Below are 5,967 nucleotides of genomic sequence, written 5' to 3'. Positions count from 1 at the left end.
GTGTAGGGAGGCAAGGGCCGTCCAGAGAGACCTATTTTCCAAATCCTATTTAGGCTCCCAGGTCCTGCCACAAAAAGGCATCTGTCGTAGGCAGGATTCTAAGATAGCCTCCATGGCTCCCACCTCCTGGTACCCACATCTTTGTGTGATCCTCTCCTCTTGAGGATGTGTGTGTGTGTGTGAGGGGGCCCTGAGATGTAGGACTTGGCAAAAGTGAAGGAATATGATTGAGGCCTCTAATCAACTTCGTGCAACTCAACGAGGAGACTGAAGTGGGTAGGCCTGGCCTAATCAGGTGATCCCTTGGAAACAGACTCCAAGCAGAGGATTTGCAATCCTCCTGGCCTGGATGGAACGAACAGTCGTGGTGTGAAATGCCTATAGGGAGGGGTGGCCCCTAGGAGCTGAGGGTCCCAGTCCTACAACCACAGGGAACTAGATTCTGCCAAGCTGTTGAATGAGCTCAGAAGGGGATCCCAAGCTTTCAGGTGATAATACGACTGTGGCCAATATTTTGCAGGCTTGTAAAGACCGTCGTGAGCAGACGAGCCAGGTAAGCCATGTGGGGACACCTGACCCACAGACACGGAGATAATCAATGGATGTTGTTCTAAGCCCTTAAATGTGCGGTAATTTGTATCCAGTGACGGATAACTACCAAAACATCCACTCCCAAATGTACATAAAATGGTAATAACACCACTGCATTTAACCAGGATGCAAAACCAGCAACTCTCAGATACAGTGGCCCCCTCCACCAGCAGCCACAGACAGCAGTGACAAGTCGTATCAGTCGGACTTACAAAGAATTTTCAGCTCCTTAAGGCCAACGGTCCTGGTTCCTGGGGCTCTTCCTCTGATGCTGTGAGCCTCCCTCCCATCTGTGCAACTGAAAAACTCCCTTTCTGGGTTTGAGTGAGGGGGCGTTGAGTTTCTGTCACTTCCAACCAAAAAAACCTGAGGGTGCACCCTCTAGGTCTAGATAGTTATGACTATCACCTCCTTGATTAATGAACTCCTCACCTGGACTCATTTGCAATTAGAAGTTCCTGGACTCGATTGCGTGCTGCCGACCGTGATGAGTCTGCCTCAGGAGATGTCAATTATGTGACATGACCCGGCATGCCCAGGAAGACAAATGGCTTTGGACACCCCTTTGGATGAGTCACCCAGGCGATGGGTGACAAGATGGTGGGGCAGGAAAACTCTTGGCCCCAACACTACCTATAGAACACAGATTTATTTTTTCCCACCTGTAATATAAGATCCGCCTAGACCAACGACTGTCAAGCCCCAGTTACTTTGTCTTCTGGGGGACAGGTGGCACTGGCCGGACACAGTTTTGGTTGTCACAGCTTGTGGGCATTGCTCCACAAGCAACACAGCTGTGCTCACAAGCTGTGACCTTCTACCCACTGGCATCCAGTGTGTAGAAGCCAGGGATGCACATGAATATCCCACAATGCACTGCCAACAAAAGAACGATCCTGCCCCAGGTATCATTCGTGCCAAGGTGGCGCATCGTGCTCTCAGTCCAAGCTCTGTCTTACTAATTCTTAAATGCTTTTTCTAGCCCGGTGGTTGTCAACGAGGGGTGACTCTGCAGCTCGTCCCCAACGCCCGCCCCCAGCCCCACCCCCCAGAGGTGTTAGTGGTGTCTGGAGTCATTCTGGTTCTCACAACAGAGCAGGTGCTACTGGCATCTCCGGGATGGTGTCCAAAGATGCGCCTAAACATCCCACGATGCACAAGACCCATCCCACGACAAAGAATCCCCCAGGCCCACAGATCAACTGTGCCCAGGCTGGGAAATCCTGACGCAGAGGCATGCAGGCTTGCTCGCCAAACGACAATTTTCCCTTCTTCTTAATTAACCAAAAATGGACTTGGTACTTTTTTTTTTTTTTTTAACGGAATCACATAGCTGGCCTTTTCAAAGTCAATACATGCCTTTCAGTTTAGTACGTCCAGGGCCACAGATCACCAGGCTGGGCCCTCGTAACCCACACGGTCCATCTGAGTTAGGGGTTCTTTGCCTTTCAGGTGCACAGGCTGGAGAGAAGCCGCCCCCTGAGCACACAGGGCACAGAAGCTCTGAGCACAGGGTCCAAAAGGCACAGTCCTTCTGCCCAACTCTTCTGGCCGCATTTAGGTTTCAGAGCGTTTTCACACTACTGCAAAGCTTGGACAGTGCAGAAAGGTCATGAGGTTTTAAGCAGTGGAAGCTGCTTCTGAGGGTATAAGAGAGCATATGATGATACAGTAAATGGGAAAAAAAAACACACCCACATAGTGCAAACACCATCTGATGTTCAAAGTCACCACAAGCTAAAAATGAACCCTGCCCTGCTGGCAATTTACAACCCCAAGTCCTCAGTCTCAAAATGACACAAACAAGTGTGGCTAGCTGTGTTTCAGAGCTCAGAATTCTTTGGATTTTACAAAGTAATGGCTTAAAAAAAAAAATCAAAACTAATTTATTAAAAGGATTCAAAGACCTCCTCCAACGCTGAGCTGCCTCAGGACAGCTTTCGGCACTCGTAACGGACACAGTCGTTTTCTACACTGAAAGCATTCATTCTGTCACACGCACCATTCGGCAACTGAAACCACCAAGAACCGTAACCGCGTGAGGTGATGGATGGTCACTAAAATTACGGTGCTCATCATTTGACAGTACACATGGTACAGCAAGTCACTGTGTTGTACATCTGAAAGGTGTACGGTGTTAAGGTCAACGATATCTGAGTAAGACTGGAATATCTATAGATCTGTCACTCAATAAAACTGGAATATATATGTATATATTCACCATTACCTTCATATATATATGTATAAAACATCTATACATGCATATGTTCACCATTTCCTTCATATATATAGGTATAATACATCTATACGTGTATATGTTCACCATTACCTTCACATATATAGGTATAATACATCTATACGTGTATATGTTCACCATTACCTTCATATATATAGATATAATACATCTATACGTGTATATGTTCACCATTACCTTCATATATATAGGTATAATACATCTATACGTGTATATGTTCACCATTACCTTCATATATATAGATATAATACATCTATACGTGTATATGTTCACCATTACCTTCATATATATAGGTATAATACATCTATACGTGTATATGTTCACCATTACCTTCATATGTATAGTCATAATACATCTATACGTGTATATGTTCACCATTACCTTCATATATATAGATATCTATATACGTATATATGTAGCATTACCTTCATATATATATATACACACACACACATACTGTATCTTCAAATATATCATGTAATCCATGTACCTTGAGCAAAGTTTTAGAAAGCAACCTGCAATCACACATATTAATGGTTCTGCAGCAATAAACACGATGAATATTTGCATTCTGTCTGCTAAAGAAAGACTATTCAACGGTACATCAGTTTTACATTCCTTGGTTCAGAACAAGCGTTGCTGCCAGACACTGGGCTTCCAATCTCTTTCTTTTCTTTCTGGTTACAGACAAAGGGCTGTGGATCGGAAGGCAGGGCTCTGTAGAAAAGCAATTGAAGAAGTCAGCCCTGGCAAAGCCGTCCTACGCTGAAGAGTGTCTTGGCCAATCCCGTGAACTCACGTAAGCCCACAGTCTCCTCATCTGTGACAGAGGTGGCACATAGGGACCCAGGAAACCCTGGCCCAGTGGCTCAGCTCGGACAAGCTGGGGCATCCTCCAGCGAGAGTGAAGAGCTGCTAGGAAACCTGGGGGAAGAGCTGCAGACAGGACGCAGGGGCCCTCTTCCCGCTTCCGTCAGGCCTCCAGGGGCTCCTTCCTGTCTCCAGTTCACAGGTGGTAAGCAGAGGGTGCTCCGCCTCCCCAGGAAGCCTTCAGCAAGGTTTGGACCAGGGCGGAGGTGTTCTCAACCCCCTGCGGTGCACAGGACAATCCCACATCAAAGAATGATGCGGGATTGCCGTACACTGAGCTCCATAGAGACAGCGCCAGGGCAAGTGAGAGCCGGACAGGCACTGGGCGACTCTGTGCCTCGCGGAGGAAAAATAATTAAGCATGGGCAAAGGAGATCCTAAGAAGCCGAGAGGCGAAATGTCATCATATGCATTCTTTGTGCAAACTTGCCGGCAGGAGCACAAGAGGAAGCACCCAGATGCTTCCGTCAACTTCTCAGAGTTTTCTAAGAAGTGCTCAGAGAGGTGGAAGACCACGTCTGCTAAAGAGAAAGGAAAGTTTGAAGACATGGCAAAAGCGGACAAGGCCCGTTATGAAAGAGAAATGAAAACTTATATCCCTCCTAAAGGGGAAACAAAAGAGAAGTTCAAGGATCCCAATGCACCCAAGAGGCCTCCTTCGGCGTTTTTCTTGTTTTGTTCTGAGTATCGTCCAAAAATCAAAGGAGAGCATCCTGGTCTATCCATCGGCGATGTTGCAAAGAAACTGGGAGAGATGTGGAAAAACACTGCTGCAGATGACAAGCAGCCTTAGGAGAAGACGGCTGTTAAGCTGAAGGAAAACTAAGAAAAGGATATTGCTGCAAACGGAGCTAAAGGGAAGCCTGAGGCAGCAAAAAAGGGAGTCGTCAAGGCTGAAAAAAGCAAGAAAAAGAAGGAAGAGGAGGAAGATGATGATGATGATGAATAAGTTGGTTCCAGCGCAGTTTTTTATTTCCTGGTCTATAAAGCATTTAACCCCCCTGTACACAACTCACTCCTTTTAAAGAAAAAATATTGAAATGTAAGGCTGTGTAAGATTTTCTTTTAAACTGTACAGTGTCTTTTTTTGTATAGTTAACACACTACCGAATGTGTCTTTAGATAGCCCTGTCCTGGTGGTATTTTCAATAGCCACTAACCTTGCCTGGTACAGTATGGGGGTTGTAAATTGGCATGGAAATTTAAAGCAGGTTCTTGTTGGCGCACAGCACAAATTACTTATATATGGGGATGGTAGTTTTTTCATCTTCGGCTGTCTCGGATGCAGCTTATATGAAATAATTGTTGTTCTGTTAACTGAATACCCCCCTGTAATTGCAAAAAAAAGAAAAGCTGCAGCTGTTTTGTTGACATTCTGAACATGCTTCTAAGTAAACACAATTTTTTTTATTAGTATTGTTGTCCTTTTCATAGGTCTGAAAAGTTTCTTCCTAAGGGGAAGCTAGGCTTTTGCTTTTGCCCATTTTGGATCACACGAATTACTACAGTGTTTATCTTTCGTAGAGTTAGCTGACAAAAAGCTTTCGCGCGTACGCACCCTGCATACTCATGATGAGGGTAATAAAAGTTTAATTGAGACAGTTTTCATCCATAACTAAAACTCAAATCTTGATCGGTGGATATCAGATGTCACATAGCCCAGGTTCATTTACAAAGTGAAGAGTAACTAATCTACTCACAGCACGGGATTATTAGAATCGAACATTTTGAAAGTCTGTCCTTGAAGGACTAATAGAAAAGTATGTTCTGATCTTTACATGAGGACTCTACATCCTTTAACTCCCATTACCATGTAATGGCAGTTATATTTGCAGTTCCCACATTTAAGACTGAGAACGTATCCTCAAAAGCGTGAGCTTAAAATGCAAGACTGCCATATTACGGTTTTTTTTTCTGGTTGTTGACAAAGTCCCAACAAAGGCTCTGGAGAAAAAGTGCTGGCTGTAAATGTCTTCTCCTATTTATCTAAATATGGATTGTTTAGGAAACTTGAGATCCTCCATTAAAGGTCTTTTTAATTAACTGGGCCAACTTTTAAAATCGTATACCACATTTTAAATCAGGTATATTTTCCTATATTATGGTTTGCCCCTTTATAAATGAAGTAGACATGAGGGAGGAAGACAAGCTTTGTATTTCAGTGTGAATTACCTGATTTATCTGAATTTGATTTTTCTCTACAAAACTCAAGCTCATTCATCAGGGTCATATGTTTATCTGCTTAACAGTTT

General features: G+C 44.4%; 1 pseudogene; it reads left to right on the top strand.

The window, feature by feature from the left end:
- Window positions 1-4,076: 4,076 nt before the first annotated feature.
- LOC136142506 (high mobility group protein B1 pseudogene) lies at window positions 4,077-4,508 on the top strand (annotated as a pseudogene).
- The last annotated feature ends 1,459 nt before the right edge of the window (window positions 4,509-5,967 follow it).

The sequence above is a fragment of the Phocoena phocoena genome, chromosome X, assembly GCF_963924675.1.
Source record: "Phocoena phocoena chromosome X, mPhoPho1.1, whole genome shotgun sequence".
Taxonomy (NCBI): Eukaryota; Metazoa; Chordata; class Mammalia; order Artiodactyla; family Phocoenidae; genus Phocoena; species Phocoena phocoena.
This window is presented reverse-complemented; position numbering and strand designations above follow the sequence as displayed.